Raw genomic sequence first — 18,298 nt, 5'->3', positions numbered from 1 at the left:
GCCAGGGCTAGTACCCAATTTCTGCTTTTGTTTCATGTTTTTTAAATGTAATCTTGCATTAGTCCTTTTTTTACTTACATCTTTTTGTAAATATGCACCATCGTTAGACAGAAGTATTTTTACTATAGGCCTATAGGCTTTGCCATCTCATGTTACGTTCTATGACGTAGTCTAGCTCTCTTGAAGGCCTTTTAAATATTTGCCCCAGATTTTGTTGGAGGGAATGGAAGTGATAGAAAATGCTACACAAGCACGTGTAACAGGACCATAAAATCACCACTGTAGTGCAATGTAATTGCCTTAGAACACCACAGGATGCCGACATCAGTGACCTTTTTTGGATTGCTTAACCATGTTTCTAACAGGGCGTAGGCAACAAATGGGGTATTTACTTTCCTTGTAAATTGCATCTCACATCCAATTTGCTCACCTGAAGTTAGTGGTAAATGTTTGAGAAGATGTGCAAATTGGGAGTGAAAGAGTCCCAAACACACCCATATTTTCAGGTGGTGTAGGAAAAAGATTTTCAGACCTTAAAAAGTAATTTCTGTCTAGTAAACAAATGAAAAATGAAGGACTGTTTTCACATAGTCAGTTATTGAAAATCTGCCAGTTACTTCCAGATGGCTTTCCTATTCTCCGCTGAGTCAGCTTTTCTTGCATCTGTGGTTTGATACATTTTTAGCATTATCCTCATTTTGCATCTCTTTTTGTGTTTCAATTGTATTTCTTTTGTGCGTTCTCTTTATAGATTTGATTTATTACGTATGTTTTGCCTCTTACTCTTTCATGAGCAGTATGAGGTAAGTGTGAACACACTCAGTGGCGTAGGAAGGGGGGTGTGGTGGGTGCGGACCGCCCCGGGTGTCATCACTGAGGGGAGTGACAAAATTGCAAAAATATGTGTTTTTAACATTTTGTCAATCCGGGGGTGACCAGCGTCATCACTGAGGGGGGTGACAAAATGGCAAAAATATGTGTTTGAAACACATATTTTTGCAATTTTGTCAAGCCGGTGCTGACAAGAAATTTTCCGCACAGGGTACCACCTGACCTTGCTACGCCACTGAGCACACTGCCCTCCCATGGGTAATAAATGTGATAGTGTCCATATCAACTTGGGAAATCGAAAAAGGAGAGAGTAGAATTACATCTTTGCTGAAACGGCATTGGATAGATTCAATATGGATATTTAGGACTGTATTTGACAACAATATCTTGACATTGTTAATCCAGACAAAGAGTCAAAGCTGACAGGTGATGCCAGGAGGGGTTCACAGTTAATCATGAAAGGAATCTTGTGATGGCACCAGACACAGTCAAATAAACCTCACCCATCACAATTGAAAACACATTCCATTTTAAATCCCCTTGCATGCGGCATAAGAGGAATTATGTAAAACGAAAAATGTAAGTGAAAGCTCATCATTTCATCTTCAAACATTGAGGTCTTAGAAGAAGAAGAGATCAGCAAGAACTAGGAGGAATGAGTAGCAGCTAATCTAGGAAGTTGGTGGTCAAAACAGAAAATGGTATCCATCCTACCACCAAAGACCAATATGCAGCCAGCACAAGACACGCCCACAAAGCCATGCAAGCAACAAAACTGTTCAAGAAATCTACCACTGCATACAATGAAATATTACACTCGTGCATGCTCAAGTATTGTCCCCAACATTTAACTTTCAGTGAATGAGAGTTTGTAAACCGCCATGTGCATGAGCTTCCATCTGTCATCCAGGAGTTGAATAGCTCCTTGATAAGTTGTGAACTTGCTCCCAAAGATGAGACAAAGTCCTTCAGTGTGGGGAGTGTTCTGTTCTCTGACAGGATGCCTGTCAAGACAGTGCCCAGGAACTTAATTGACTTCAAATTGACCTACCCTGACACAGGCAGATGTAGGTAACTAACCCCTGGGCAAGCCCCCTTCTTTGTTCCTCTAGCCAACCAGGCACCGATCCCATTGGGAGAGGGGCAACCTCCAGAATCGGTTTTGAGTGACCACAGCAGAGGGGTTGGTTATTTCCCCGGCTAATCTCTAGGGTCAGCCAGGAGCTCTGAACAGGGGAAGAATGGTTTTGTCATGTTAGATTTCGGTGGAGAGGGGCACTGTGGGATTGTTTGCTATAGGGAACACAGGAACTGCGGGAAAAAGTGGGTATGGTTACCACTGCAAATATTTTCCGTATTGGTTAGGGAGGGGCCAGGAATCACTTACACCCACAGGTTAGTGCTAGGCATAAATGTGGAACCCCTCGACACCTTCTTCAGAAAACTACGGGGCCTGTGAAAAAAAGAAGAAGTACTGCACCTGCTGTTGAGATCTACGAGGAAAACCCTAAGGGTTGAACTTGCTTCCACTTGTACCCTGGACAAAGAGTGGAGTCCAAGGGTCAGTTGGCAGACCTTCTGTTAAGCTACAGGGATACAAACGCTGCAAGATGCCCACTTTACACTGGAGCTGCCCTAGACCCTGCTGGTAGCTTCTGTTAGAGTGAGTCCTTACCTACCAGCAGCCGTGGTCGGTAGGGGAGTACCCGCCGGGGCGGTGATGTGGGGTGGGGGAGGGGCAGGGTGGGGGTTAGTAATGTATGGATAATGGAGGTTTGCAGGTAAGTAAACATTTAAATAAATCAAACGAATTTCGTTGCGCGCACTGCATCCCTTAATGCAATGCAGTGCGCGCAACAAAATTAGTTTGATTTATTTAAATGTTTACTTACCTGCAAACCTCCATTATCCATACATTACTAACCCCCACCCTGCCCCTCCCCCTCCCCACGTCACCGCCCAGGCAGGTACTCCCCTACCGACCGCGGCTGCCTACTAGTGCTATTCCTGAGGTCCTGGAGCCCTTGACAGGTGTCCGAATGAATTTGTCCTGCCTAAACCTAAAAGCCTGGGACTTAAAAACCTTGTGCTCATTTTTTGTCTGGTTAACCATTGTGGGACCAGGATCAACCTACCAGCGGATCCACTGAGGATGCATCACCAGTGGGCCTGACTTTGCCACAGCTCCCACTATGTTCTTCCCCACAGTAGCATATCCGACACTGACCAGAACCCAATTGTGTCATACCTTTCTCGGCTACAGCATTCAGCCCTGCCCCGCTGAGTAAATGCGACTTCAAAAAGAGACTTAGTCCGAAGGTACAAAGCTTCACTGGGCCCAATGCCAAACAGCATCCGATCGATGTCGACAATGTACTTGGTGCAAACTCCTGACTTTTCCCACTCCGAGCTTCTCCCGACTTTTTTTACGACTTGTCCTTCATCAAATCATCGTTTATTTATTTATAAAGTTTTATATAGCGTGAATAAGATCCCGAAGGATATAAGCGCGCTTTACAATAGGACGGAGGGAAGGACAAAATGCAATATCGAAACATCAAATGGGAAAAGGAAAAAAATACAATAAGCAGATGTAAGCGGGTAACAAAGGGGGGTAATAAGCAGTAAAACAGTGCAGTATCAAACGGAGTTTCTATGAAAGCAGGAGCAATGTCACCGTGCAAAAGTGCCGATCTCTCTTAAGGTAAGAATTTGCTCATTAGAAATATTTTAGCTTCCAATTTGAACGTTGACGAGTTTGAAACCTGCCTGCTACCTTGCCACACGGAAGATACTCCCTGCTCTGAAATTAAGAAGGTAACTTTCCAACCACTACAAGTCCAGCTACTGTATACAACCCACGCTCCATAGTTGTCTGCCTTTAACTTAATGTTGTCCTGGTATTGCGCCACTAGTTGCCCAAATTTGGCACAGTACACTTTTTGACACTATTTTTATTTAAATATTTAAAAATCCATATCTTTGTTTCCCCTTATCAGATTTTTGTTGTTCTGGTGTCATTTTCTTAATTAAATTACTATTTTTGTAAATTGGAGTGGGATTTTTATTGTATTGCGTTCTTGAATGATTTGACACTTCTGAATTCTTTACACATATTCTGAAGTTATTCCAGTCGGTTCTGTGCCATAACTACCAAACCTTTACTGGCCCTAACAAGAATAATGGCATTATTGCATGTGGTGGGTCCAATCCATTCCAAGTAATATTCCACTTTCTCTCAGTCTACCTTTCTCAGATGTCTGAGAGGTATTCTTTCTGGCTACTAATCACCAAAAGCTGCAGAATGATACTCCACCAAACAAGAGGTATAGGGCCCGATGTAGGTAAAACGCATTTACCGATTTTAAAATACCGATCCGTACCGAATCGGTATTTCAAAATCGGAAAATGATATGTAGGAAAAAATCATCGGAAAAATACTGAATCGGTAGCATTCGGTATCGAGAGGCGATACGTACCGAATCGCCAAGTACCGATTCGGTATAGGCCGGGTCGGACACGTCCGAATCGGTAATAAAAAAATGCGGAACCAACCGATTCGGTAAACGCCGAATCGGAAATATAAATACGCCCCATGGGCCGAAAGGCCAATAGGAAGGCATTATACATTCCGATTCGGTATTTACCGAACATATTCGGAAAATACCGGATCGGAAAATACCGATTCGGAGAATGCCGTTTTGCCGAGCAGGTTGAGTGACACTGAAGACATCAGCCAATGAGCTGTAAGCACCCTCCCCCACAGGGTGTGGCAACCCAGGCAGGTGCAACTCATCAGAACTTTCTGGAAAGCTGCCTGAGCTGAGCAAACACAGAGAGAGCAGCATTGTGAGCAGGAACCCTGTGAGACATGGATACCAGCACAGAGAGCCAGAAGGCAGCGCGTAAGCGCAATCCAAAATTCAGCACCATGGAGCTGCAAACTTTGGTGGAGGAGGTGGTGAGGGTGCACACCCAGCTATATGGAAGGCTGTCCCTTACTGTCCCGGAGAGCACCAAGAGGAGGCTGTGGATCGACATCGGGGAGAAAGTGAATGCAGTTGGTGTCACCCACAGGAGCCTAGACGACCTCAAGAAGAGGTTTTATGACATCCGTGGCGTGACCAAGCGCAAACTGGCCGACCTGCACAAGCAGGCTGGACTCACTGGAGGAGGAACAAACCGTGCGCCACCCCTCACTCAGCTGGAGGAACTAGTGGCGACCACCATCGAGAGGGCCAGTGTCGTGGGAATTGGGGACCTGGATAGCTCATTCCGAGCTACAGCTACAGGTAAGAAGCATGCGCAACTTGACACACCATACCAGACACCTCCCCTACAGACCCAATGCACAGCCAAACCCCAGGCCAGTACTGCTAGCAACAGACATGAGCAATGCATCTTGCTAAATGTACTCAGCAAAAGTACCCAAAAATGCCACAGCAGAAGCATAAGATAAATAACAGTCATACAGCATCAACGTGTTTGTAATGAGATGTGCAATGCTTTAATAGTAGTGACTGGAACACATTAGCACCCACTTGACAAATGCTTCTTTATACCTAGGGGCACCATCAGGCGGGGGAGCAGCATCAGCTCCAGCACCAGCACCAGCTCCAGCACCAACAGCCAGTGCGGCGGTGGCAAGCACCAGTGCAGCAGCACAGGAGGAGGAGGACAACAGCTGTGCCCTGGCAAATGAGGAGGACACTGGACATTCCCTCACAACTCCGCACTCCCCCCGACTGTCTCAGTCTCAGTCGCCCTCATTGCTATTCTCCCCGGAGAACACACCACCACAGAGCCACCCTGCACCTGCCACTTCCCCGGCCCGGAGGAGAATAGTAGCTCCATTAGTCATCATGGAGGGGGCAGCGGGTCAGGCTCCTGCACAAGACCCCGTTACACCAGCGTCACCAGAGCACACACAGCAGGACAGCAGAGTTCCACGTAGGCCACGTGCAACCAGCAGCCCAATACCAGCACCGGGAGGCAGCGTCTTCGCAGGGCTGGAGACCAGCATGGTCACGATACAGAGGATGCAGGCGAAATCCATCCTGGCCTGCCATCGCCAGTTGCGCCTGCACAACCTGCAGATGGGTGAGATGACACAGGGCTTCAAGACCTTCGTTGACAGCAACAAGGAAATAGCGACATCTATTGGCCGAATGACCACTGCCATCACCCAGCTCTGCAACAGGTTGGATGACCATGAGCTGAGTCGTCGCAGGGATGCACGAATACAGAACAGGTCACTCAACCGCCTTGCAGCTGCGACTGCCCAGCTATGCCAACGTGGGGCAAACATGGAGGCCAGCCTCACACAGAACATGTCCGAGGTCACTAGGGGCATGGGCCGTATTACAACCGCCATGGAGACACTACTCATCTCCAACACCGTAGTGAATCCCGTCCTGGGCGAGGCTGGGGACAGCAGCAGCCGCAGCAGCCCGGCCAGCGCTGCGTCAGAGCCGCGCCGGAGCAGCAGGCGCTCAGCTGAGGCTGCAGGGCATTCAGAAGGGGGTGAGGCTCATCCTAGTGGGCCTGCTAAGCGCAGCAGAAAATAAGACTGCCACTGCGGGTGAGGCAACCCGGACATTGGACATTCCTACCCCTTCTTGTTTCACTTTTCTTTTGTTGCACATCAGTGCAGTAACGTTGATGCAACATTATTAAATTTAATTTCTGAAAACATACATTGACCTGTTTGTGCATCTGTACTCACTCAGAAATAATTGTCTGTGATCTCCTGACGCCTGTATCTGCCGTCAGTTGGTGCAGAGACTCCAGCAGGTAGTGGTAGTGGCACAGCATTGTCATCGTCAGGGTCCTCGTAGTCGGATAACTCTACCTCAGTGCCTTTCCTGACTGCAAGGTTGTGCAACATTGCACAGACAGCAATAATCTTGCAGCAGGTGATGGGGGTATATTGCCTTGCACCTCCGCTCTTGTGCAGACATCTGAACCTGCTCTTCCAGATGCCAAAGGTCCTTTCCACTACGTTCCTCGTGCTTTTGTGGGCACGGTTGTACCTCCTTTGGCTGGGTGTTGAGGGGTTGAGGTAAGGGGTGAGAATGAACGAGCGTAGGGCATATGCACTGTCGCCTAGAAGGAGAAGGGGTAACATTACTCACATGCATACATGTACTTCACACTGCAATTTTGGTTATGGGGGTCTGACACTGTGTCTTACCTAGGAGGTATCCTTCGCCAAATTCCCCTGCCATCAGCCGTGCATAAATTCCGCTACTCTGGAAGATATAGGAGTCGTGGGTACTCCCCGGAAACTTTGCAACCAGGTCAGTGATCACACACTTGGCATTGCATATCACTTGCACATTTATGGTGTGCCGTGACTTCCGATTGCGGTATACGTATTCCGTGTCAGCAGGGGGGCAAATCGGTATGTGTGTGCCATCTATGCAGCCAATGATGTGGGGGAATCTTGCCATCTGATAGAATTCAGCTTTTGTCTGTGCCAGTTCTGCATGGGTGGAAGGGAAGGAAATGTAGTGGTCCATCCTCTGGATCATGGCATCAAGGAACTTGTGGAAGAACCTTGACAGGCTGCTCTGGGTCACCCCTCCTGCCACAGCAACTACACTTTGATAGCTGCCAGACGCCAGCAGGTGTAGGCAGCATAGCACCTGCACCTGCACAGGGATTGCGTGTGCCCTTGGGGTGGGGTGCTGCAACAGGGGTTGGAGGTCCCTGATGAGGTCTCTGATGGTGTCTGCCTCCAGCCTGTACCTCTGTAGGATCTCTGGATCTGTCAGCATGCACAGGGTCACCCTCTGCCTGTAGACCTGCTCCTGTCTCAGCCATTCCCTCTCTCCTTCCTGCTGTAGCCGTAGCCGTCTTGCTATGACATAGAAAGCTGCCATGTTGCAAGTAGAACTGCATTTTGGGTCCTTTTTTATAGGTTGCACCTTGTTACCACCTGATTCCAATCCATGGTAATTTCCGACTCTGAAATACCGATTTTGAAGCAAAATCGGTATTTCAGTGCTTACCTACATCTCAATCTTAAGCTTTTCGCATCGAATCGGATTTTCACCGATTCGGAATTTATACCAAATCGGCGATTGTACCGATTCGGAAAGTCACCGAGTCGGTAGGATTCCGAATCGGAAAAAAGTAGGAATCGGAAAAATCTCCGATTAGGTATTCTACCGAATCGGAGATTTTTTCCGATTCCTACTTTTTTCCGATTCGGAATCCTACCGACTCGGTGACTTTCCGAATCGGTAAAATCGCCGATTTCGCCGGATTTCGGCCTCCTACATCCCGTTGTCTCTATTCCGATCGGTAACGGACGAAAATACCGATTTTCGGCCGTTACCGACCGACCTACATCGGACCCTTAGTGCTCAGAAAGGAGTGCAGACTCTCACCTAAGCAAAGGGGATGTTAAAATGTAACCCACCAATATGGACTTTATAACACCACCCACCTTTTTATTCCTTTCCATTCTCCTCCTCTTAAGCACAAATATACCACTAATGGTGCTTTAAGAACCAATATCATGTCCCAATATATGTCCCGGATCATCGACTGAATTCGGCTAACTCTTTGGTGACATGCAACAAAAGGAAAGCTATCTGTAAGATTGAAGCAAACAAAGTTTCATTAAAATGGCACTTAATATGCATGAAGTAATAAACAATGGAAACGTGAAGCCAGGAGTTCAGTACCCCCGGGGTACTCTAGCTTGAGATATTGTTACACCCCTGGCAGTCTCAGAGGTTATATAGTTCCAAGAGCTTTCTTCTTTAACAAGCGAACATCCTGTACCCATAGTATGTTTTCTGTTTTTTTAATACGCGCATGCGTGCAATTGTTTATTAGCTCCGCGTGGTCATAAGGTTTACATCTTCCTGATGAAAAGAGTCATCTTTGTTGAGCTCTGAGAGTGTCTATGCCTGCAGAGTCCATTGCATTTGATCACATTGCCAATTATTTACGAATTTCTGGAATGCTGGTTTATTCTCTTCTCCCACCCAACAGAGATCTCAAACAAGGCTGAAAACAGCTTTTTAAATGAACTCACCTGTGACAGGGTCAGAAGACAGCCTGGGTTAGAAGTAAACAGGAAATGCAATGCCATAGGAATCCTTTTCAATATGTCTTACTAAGATTTTTCCAATGCATCCTGCAGGTCTCAGAATTCACTGATATTTATAGGAGTCCTTACCCTTTGACAGAGTTTCTTACTTTCATCCAGATGTTGGAAGCATGGGTAGAGGTTCCATGTAATAAGAAACACAGTTTGAAGGTCTTGGATACAAAATGAATGTTTTAGTAGGAAGCTGTAGCGAGTAACAGATGTGAGACGGTAATAAAGTCAACAGAACCACCATGGCCAAGAGTGAGATGGCGCTCCAAGCCATGGGACTCGCACCGAGTGGCGGACTTTATGGAGTCTGTGTCGACTTTCTATTCAGTTTGCCCACACAAATGTAGTGACTTCACAATGTTAGACAAAAGAGGGGGCGCCTGAGCAGCATGCACCTGCTCACTCTTAAGTAAAGGCCAGGGCAAACTTGGACATGAACTACAGTTGTCGCTCTAGAAAAATACAGTCTTAAGTTGTCAGTGTCTCCCTCATGCTTGGTCTGCAGTATCATGAATGTGGCCACATGACTTTAAGGACAACATTCTGCATAAACCCGATGCACCCGTTACTCGTTAAGAAAGAGTTACACTTGCAATCCTGACCGCTGCTTGATTGGCCGCTATCTCCATCGTCATAGTGATGAGGTCACGTAACATGAACTAGGCCTAGACAGCTAGAGTGTCGGAAAGATGCCCTGAGGAAGGAACCAGCTTCGGGAGGTCTCACGTAGCTAGAAAATTTTGATTTTGGGAGGGGGAAGTAAGCATCTTTCTTTAAATGCTCTAAAAAAATCCAGAACTTGTTCCCTCAAGTTCTTTGTCTCACTCCACCCAGGTCTGTTCTGGAAGTAGATTCACAAGTTTAATTATAAAAAGTGCTTCCCTTGCAGGATTTTACCCAAACCTATCACTCTTAAAGATTAACATTTCACTGAGGTATGCGTCATTGCTCTTGCAACTTTGAACACATCACAGTTCAAGACCAACCATCCACATTTCCCTGGAAAATGCATTGTATGGTGTTCAACCCGCTCTTACCCTATGGAATCTCAAACACACCGGTCGTGTTCCTATCCATAGCATCACCCTTACTCTGTAAGGTATGTCAAAGCAATCTGCAGGTCTCTGTGGCAGCCACCATTTTGTTGATTCTTATAGTAGCCGGCAATTTCCTGATACAAAATCACAATCAGGAGGGATTGGGTCAGGGCACAGTGCCCAGATGTGTACAGAGCGGAGCATTGTTCCGGAATCTTGGCACATTGCTTGTTTCCTGGTTCCTTCCCATTTATCATTCTTATTTTCCAATCTGGAAATATTATGTCTCATTGTGTTGCACTGGCACCCATCATGTTCAGTATTTTGGTCAAGTAGTCAACATATTTACCACTTACACTTTTATATTATTGCCATTTGTAAAGCATGCAATGTCAAGTTTTGAGGGTAAGGATTTTAGTTTAAGAGGTACAAGAGCATCACTGAGCTATTGGAAGCGCCCCAGAGAATGATTCAATTTGCTTAAGGAGCAGGTTGACCCATAATCCCCCAAAAATAACTATTTGTAGGCCCTTGTTTGTTTCTGAAGACCTGTTAATGTAAAGATGAGAGAACTTCTGATGAAAATCAAACCCCAGTCCCACCATTAAAACACGCTGTGTCATGTTATTGGCTGTGTAGTGCTGTGACGTCAGCATAGTCAGCTCTCTTGCATTACTGTTGTATGGGCTGTTTACATGGCTCTGAGATCACTTCCTGCAGTGCACATTAACTTCCTGTTTGTGAACACAAGTAGACCAGAGACCCTTTTCCGAACACTTGTACCATCATTTACAAGCACTCAGGAGTTTCTAACAAGCAGAAGTGTTCTTGTTTTCGGGTGATGCTGCTTCCCTAATAATGGAAGGAGTTGCTCTTTATGGGACAGGACAACGGGGCTATGCCAAAAGCCTATTGCTGCGAGTATAAAAGAATATTGTTATGCAGCAAACTTTAGGCCTCCCCAAACTATTATATCATTTTTGCCCACCAAGAGGGAGGATCCGTGTATCTGAAAGATAAAATACAGTGTGCTCCTCTACCTTTATGCTTATCAATTTGGTCTGATTCCTATGCAGAGCTTATGTGAAGATCCTGGGGACATCCTTAGAATGGGAAAACCATACACAGTTTGCTGGCCAAAGTATGTTCAACACTCACTGGGAAAATGTGATGCAAGGAAGCCTTTAACAAAGCTCATACAATTCTACCATCTCAAAGGAATAGGCTATCCGTGGTATTTTGTTCTACCTCGATTGTGGCCAGAGATATGACAGAGCTTGGAAACCCCCCAGTGAAGTATCAGAAATAAGATAGTGCCACGCCTGGGGTGTGTTCATAGTTTGGCAGAATGCAGTAGGCCAGTCCGTCTTAGATTCAATATGTTCTCTAACTTATTGAGTTTTCTCCAGTAGAAATTGCTAACTATGTTCTTGTGATACCACATCAACTTGTTCTTCTGCTGTATCCCAAAAGTATCTTTCTCCGGCTGTTGTCATCGTTGATGGGTCATCGTAACTGCAGACTGGCCTTTTTATAGCTAGTAAATATCAGTTTGTGTTAGCTTTGATGTGACAAGATTTATCAGAGATCTTAAAGTAAGGATGACTTTAAAAGGATATATACTACTTTCAATCAGATCTCTTGTTTAGGTGTTCAGGAACTTTTTATTTTAATTGTATTAAGTGAGACTCGTCTTGATATTGTCTTCTTTTAATTTATGAAAATCAAGCTACATGTTATAGGTTTTTTAAATGATATGTGTGTAAAGGTCATTCGAGCAAGATAAACAATTTTGAATCCATATATATCATGCCTTATTGGTGAAATGTACCTAAATATACTCATTTTGATAATATCCCAATGATTTTGTTAATTGCTTAGTATGTTCTATATTACATTTAACTTATGATGTCTGGTTTCTACTTCATGGTGCTTGCAAATCCGGGGTTTTAAAAGAGGGTTTGGAAGAAGTTATTGAAATCCTTAAAAATTCCATATCAGCTCAGATTCTTTAAGCTTGATTTTACACAGTTTAGCTCAGAATTATCCAGTATTAGTCTACGAAGGCCAGACGCTGATCATGAATTGACATAAGGTACGCTCTGCCTAAAAATAAACTATGTGCGTATCTTGACAATCTGTATGGATCTGGCCTTTTTTGGACATTGCTGGTTTAATCCTTTAAACAATGTTACCCTAAGTGAAAACATCTATTTATTTATATTCATGTAGTTTGTGCATAGTACATCCTCAACGCTAATCAGTGGTGCTAGAGCGCTGCATGGTTGTAGAAATACATTTTTAAGGCATCTATTAAATGTAACTTTCTACCACATAAATATGTACAGGTATATGTATATAGAGGCATTATTTTGACAAGTGATGATCACAACATATCAGGAGATGGGTGTACAGGAAGGTTGATTAGAGGTTCTGTAATGTATATAAAATTGAGAAGGACAGATTTGAGTAGTCGCTATATCACACTGCTCGATTGATTAGGGCATTTAGTCAGGATACAGCTAGTTGGAATTTCGATAGGCTGGTTTTAAAAAGGTGGAATGGGAGAATCCATTTGTATCTCTGTTGTAAAGGGGTTTAAGATTTTTGCAGCATTGCCTAACAATTTGTGCTTCTTGAGGGAGGTTTTCCTATATTTGATGAGTCATAGACTAATTTTCTCACGGTTTTGCTTCATACAACTAAGATCAAGAAAGTAATTCGAGCTGTTCATCATGTGCAATGCCTGGTAGGTGATACAAGCTGCATTGTTAGTGTTTCAAGCCTGGAGAGGTAGCCAGTTCAGAGACACAAGGTTTGCAAGGGACAGAAGAGCTGGTTGCTCAAGAGCCTAAGGCAAGTGTGTCATTTATAAGACTTTACCACAGTGCAGAAAATAGGATTTTCTATTTCAGTAGAAATTTATTTCAGTATGTGCATTTTCTAGCTTGTAACCTTTTACCTGAACAAAGATTTGCAATACCTTTTATGATTTACTGTGGACACCTCAGATAAGCCATGAGTAATTGGTCTGTGTAAACGCATGGTTCAGTCCAAAGAGTGGAATTGGTCTAAGGATTGGTTACCATTGCCTTTGGACAAGGAGTGAAACTGGCTTTGGGTGTTCCACTGCTGTTCTTGGTCCTAAGTTGCAGAGTTAGTTTAAGACGACATCGTTAACCCCTTCTCATGACGAGCCGAGCTCGTCATGAGGCACGGCGCTCCTGTGCTCATGACGAGCTCAGCTCGTCACAGGTGCATTACCTGTCGTGGAACGCTCAGCACAGCAGAGGAATTATCCCCTCATGCGAGCGTTCCACGGCTCATGACGAGCCGAGCTCGTCATGAGCACCGGAGCGCCGTGGCTCATGACAAGCTCAGCTCGTCATGAGCCTCGAAGAGGTTAAAGTACATCAGAGACGTTAAACTCAGCCCCATGAGTGCCAGATCGTTGGCCATTTTAATGATGTATACAAAAGGTAAATGCAGATCAAATTCATCTAAATTGAATTAATTTGCATAGCCAGCTGAAAGTACTGCATTAGCTGGGAGCTCTCAAGTTACTTATTGTGGATTCAAGTGGGAAATTATTTATTGATCAATTGGATCATTTAGTCACATTTATAGAGGTCAAGAGCCACATTGAGAAAGTTAATAAGTTCACATTTTTTCCCCAGTACAAGTGAGAGCTGTGAGCTTTTTTAACATAACAGCAATGGCTCACAGTCTTCTCATATTTCTGAAAAAAGAAAAACATGTAAGGGGCTTGTAACTAATCACAAAAAATGAAGTACATCTGAAAAACAGCGTGATCTAGTATAATATTTTAAGTATACATTACTGAGTATATATTGCCTTAGGAAACCAGGGTGCTCAGTGTTTGAAAGATTTTACAGTGAAAGTCATGGATTCAAATGAAAAAAAAGTGTATATACAAAGAACGGGCAGCAGGATCAGCAAAGAATGTGGTGAAGGAACAGACTACATCAAAGTCCAATTCTCCATCAATTGTCGTCCCAGTAAGTCCCTGGTGCCGACGTTCCAACCTTGTCCAAATCAGTTTCAGGGCTATCATGAGGACAAAAGTCCAAGCACAAAGATGCAATATGTAAAAAAATAATTACGAATTATCAAGAATGGAGTAGAATTGGAGAACACTGCAAGGGATGGCTTGCACTACTATATCCTAATTTCAGAAGGTGTTCCAGCAGTCACACTAGTTGCTAAGGGTCGATAAACACATCGTAAATGAAAAAACCTAGCACGTGGTCAGGCCACGTGCGACCTGTGCAGTGTACCAGCCATGGGAACATTTTAGCAAAATTGCAAATCCCTCAGTTGAAGGAGCATAAAAGGTTTCATGCAATAAGATATGAGTGGGGAGAATAGTAAATGTGCGGGTTAGGGCACAACTGTAACAGAAACTGAACTTACCTGTGGAAAAATTGACTAGCCACTTCTTTTGATGGAAAGATTGTGAGAATTTCAACAAATTAATTTATATATGCGAGGGCAAAGAAGGGTACGCAGCAGGACAGATCAGGATATAAAATTTAGGCGGACATAGGGAGAAAATTCTTAAACATCATTACTTAAATGCTAAACATACATAAACAAGCATTTGCAATGCAATCGGTCTCGCCTTTGGCACCTTATATGTATTTAGCTATGCAGCACATTAGCATTGGTGCTGAAACATCTACTGTTCTTTAACATGGAGGGAAAGTAAGCACCAAACTGCATGACACACCAGGTATGGGAACACATGGGGTGAAATATTGCCTTTCAGCGGAAAATGGTATAGTCCAAAGCTCTGTTTTTAATATAAAATCAGGGCCTTCGGTGGTCGTATCACTGAAAATACAAGATTTGAAAACAAATATATTGTCTACCGGTGCTCGTGGAAGCCAGTTTCTATGTATTGGAATCTAGAGAATGCTAAAGTGATTCTGGTATTTTACTGACCTCTACTGGTCGTTTTCTATCAAGAAAGGTAAATAGAGGCCAGTTGCCAGAAAATAAAAAAACGAAAGTCCCTCAGCAGAAAGCAATTCTGGTATTTTACTGACCTCTACTGGTCGTTTTCTATCAAGACAGTTCAGTAGAGGAAGTTGAACAGAAAAAAGTCCCTAAGCAGAAGCAGACAAGTCCTAGGGCTGACCTCCAGAGCCCACAAAGTACATACACATATAAGTATATGCTAAAGTATATACAAGAGGTCTCGAATGCTCGACCTAAAAAGCATTGGAATGGACTTGCTAGACCGGGGTGAGTCTGGACCAAAATATGGGGCACCACAGCAGACATTGTCAACTTGTTGGTAACTAATGTAGGAGAAACTAGTTAAAGTTGTGCTTGCATTAGTGGCTTAGAGAGTGCCAAGTCATTCATGCAAACCTTGTTTATGTGGTAACTAACACAAGTAACACTAGTTCGAAAACAAAGGTGATGGATGCATCAGTGACCATGTGTGCCCCCTTGCTGTTAAAAAAAAAAACAAGATGTAGTGTGTATTGCATATCCAGTGCAGCGATGAAGGAGTTGTCTGCCTGGTAACCGCTAACTGATACTGCACATGTGCATATAGATGAACACCCATCATACTGTATTCATGACAAATCAAAAACATTTTCCTGTAATAATAATTTTATATTTGATATTGTCTTAGACCCTGGTCCTTGGACTCTATTTTGTTCTCCTGATGATGCCCCTGAAAGTCAAAAAATAGATTGAAACATCAACGCCAGTGGCTTGCTGAGAAACCAGCTGAGTGGGACAGTTAGGTGATTGTGCTTTGATGTTCATTTTACCTTCATCAGATCCATTATTGGTCCTTCAGTCTCTTTTTTTATATACTCTTTTTCGATCTTGAACTTCACTGAGCCATTACCCAAGCACACAACACCATGGTCATCTACTTCTCAGATTTACTATTTTTTTAAGCCACATATACTCTTTTATTGTTTGTAAAGTGATACCACTGAGAGCCACTGGTTTTGTATGTCTTTAGTTACCTAGCTGCTGTGCAGTTTAAAAGAACTGGTTCATGTTACATTTGTGAGCTTTTTTAAGACATTTAAGTTTTCTCTGGTTTACTTCCGCTCTTGAAAGCTACATTGCGCCACTAATACAGATGGAAGCCGGTTCACCCACCTGAGTCCATAAAAAAGGAAGTTGTTTCACAGAGATGGTCTGTTCACAAAAACTCCTTCCATTCATGGAAGGATGCGTGTCAGTCGGTGTAATTGCAGACGGTATATCTTTGAAGTGCAGGTAGGGAAGGAAATTTGGTGCCACACTGTTGAAGTGGATGGAGACTTTATGTTGTACACTGGTGTCTGAATTGTGCTGCAGTGATGTTTTGATGCTTCTTAAAGATTGTTAATGTTTATCTATATCTGATAGTGTTTACCACATTACCACTACAAAAGATTTCTGTGGTACACTCCACCAAGTGACAGTTCGGACAAGTTAGATCATTCATTTGGGATGTACGTCATGACAACGCGGGGTTTTACACCGCGCTGCCATTATGACGCATCCATTACAACGCAAGTCGTTACAACGACTTGCGATGTAGGAGCTGGATTTTGGAATAGTATGATTTACTATTCCAACTCCAGCCCACGCAACAGTAGGAAAGGTGTTGGAATAGTAAATCGACTATTCCTTAGTATCTAACACCATCCGTGGTTGTAACGACTTGCGTTGTGATGGCAGCGTCGTAATGGCAGCGCGGTGTAAAGCCCGCATTGTCATGGCTGTCTCCCTTCATTTGTGGCTCAAAATCTAATTGTTAGGAAAAATATTTTTATTGGAAATTTCTTTTTTTTAAATGACCTTGCATATAGATTCTGGAGTTGCTGCAATTTTTCGGGCAATCATTCAAGGTGAATTTAGATGTGTTTATGGAAACATGTACATTTGAATTATCTGTTTTTTCCTTCATTTTAGAAGGGTGAACCTCAAAAATTGGAAGGTTGGAGGCTGTTTTGTGATAAGATTTTAGATTGTTGTTAGGCAATGTACAGTTTTTATTTTCCTCTACCAAGAATGGTTTTCTACTGCCATATTACTTGCCATATTTATTACTTTCGCTGGAATTAATGTATATGTCTGTCAAAAAGCAGAGAGATGTTGTAGGACCTTTTAATTGTGTGTATGACAAAGTAATTGCTCTGAAAGGCAAACCTACGTTCTGTAATCGCAGCCCCCAAGTACTAAGAAACTCTCTAACCAGCTCCTTGAGTTGACAAGTGTAAAATATATGTTTCAGAGCCTAGAACCTGTTTTCTTTGCATGATACTTTGTAAAGCGTTGGAGTCCAAACATGTGCAGAAGGACAGAAGTCTTGCCAGAACTATAACCATTAAATGTAAATGACTCTCAGTTATATGGATGCAATAGATGGGTATTGAAATTGTTCTCATGTGGATATTCTGAAAGTCTTACATGACTGCAAGCCCTGGTGGACCAGTGCTGAACACCCAGTGTAATATTCTTTACCATGCCATACATAGAGATGAAAAACTCAATCGCCAGTCAAGAAGACGAGAGGCTGCCAGTGTCAGAGCACACATAGTTTAGTTCTGAACCAGCTCTAGGCTGTCAATTTATCTCCTTTGCTTGCATTGACATGCTTCTTTGTCACTGTCATCTTGCAACACTCCCATGGTCAGGGGCAGATTAGCCTTTAGGGCTGTAAGGAAGTTTCTCACTGCACTGGGGCCACTGGAAGGCAGCTGAGGTTTATTGTGTGTCGCTTGCATGTCATATTATCATCTTGACTCAGTTTGCCCCATGGCCTTCCAGGACCACCAGTCTTTGCAGAACTATCCAAACTTCCTTAACAGATCGGTCTGCCTCTGAATCGGGAGCTCTGTAAAGCCTGATCCTCCATCCAGCCGCCACGCTGCTTAGCTTTTGACTATGCGCATACTCATTGCTTTGCCATTGAACCTCAACACTGAAATGCATTGCCATCCTCAAGTTACCCTGCCTAATAAAAGAGATGTTTGGACTGGATATTGTATGTTTCATATTAAGAATCTTACTTCTTAGATTATGTATCTTGTCGTTGACATTGGCTGTGGTCCATTTCTAATTGTAAGCCGCTTTAAAATACCACAAACGCTGAACGGAAGCTAAACAATCGTACAACTTCACGCATAATGCTGGGTACCTTGACAGATGGTTGATGTGTCATCAGGAGGGAGGAATCACTGGAGGGGTCCTACTTTTATTTCTAATACATGCCAAGAATACAATGGAAACCTTAATTGGGAAGTGGGGGTATCTTGTTTGAATGGTCATT

At 43.6% G+C, this 18,298-nt stretch overlaps 1 protein-coding gene across 12 annotated transcripts in view; it reads left to right on the top strand.

The window, feature by feature from the left end:
• The window catches only part of DAB2IP (DAB2 interacting protein), a 1,475,985-nt gene that overhangs the window by 1,354,252 nt on the left and 103,435 nt on the right, over positions 1 to 18,298 (top strand). The window lies entirely within an intron of this gene.

Source organism: Lissotriton helveticus, chromosome 5_1, assembly GCF_964261635.1.
Source record: "Lissotriton helveticus chromosome 5_1, aLisHel1.1, whole genome shotgun sequence".
Taxonomy (NCBI): Eukaryota; Metazoa; Chordata; class Amphibia; order Caudata; family Salamandridae; genus Lissotriton; species Lissotriton helveticus.
Note: the sequence above shows the minus strand (reverse complement) of the source record. Positions and strands in the feature narration are given on the sequence as shown.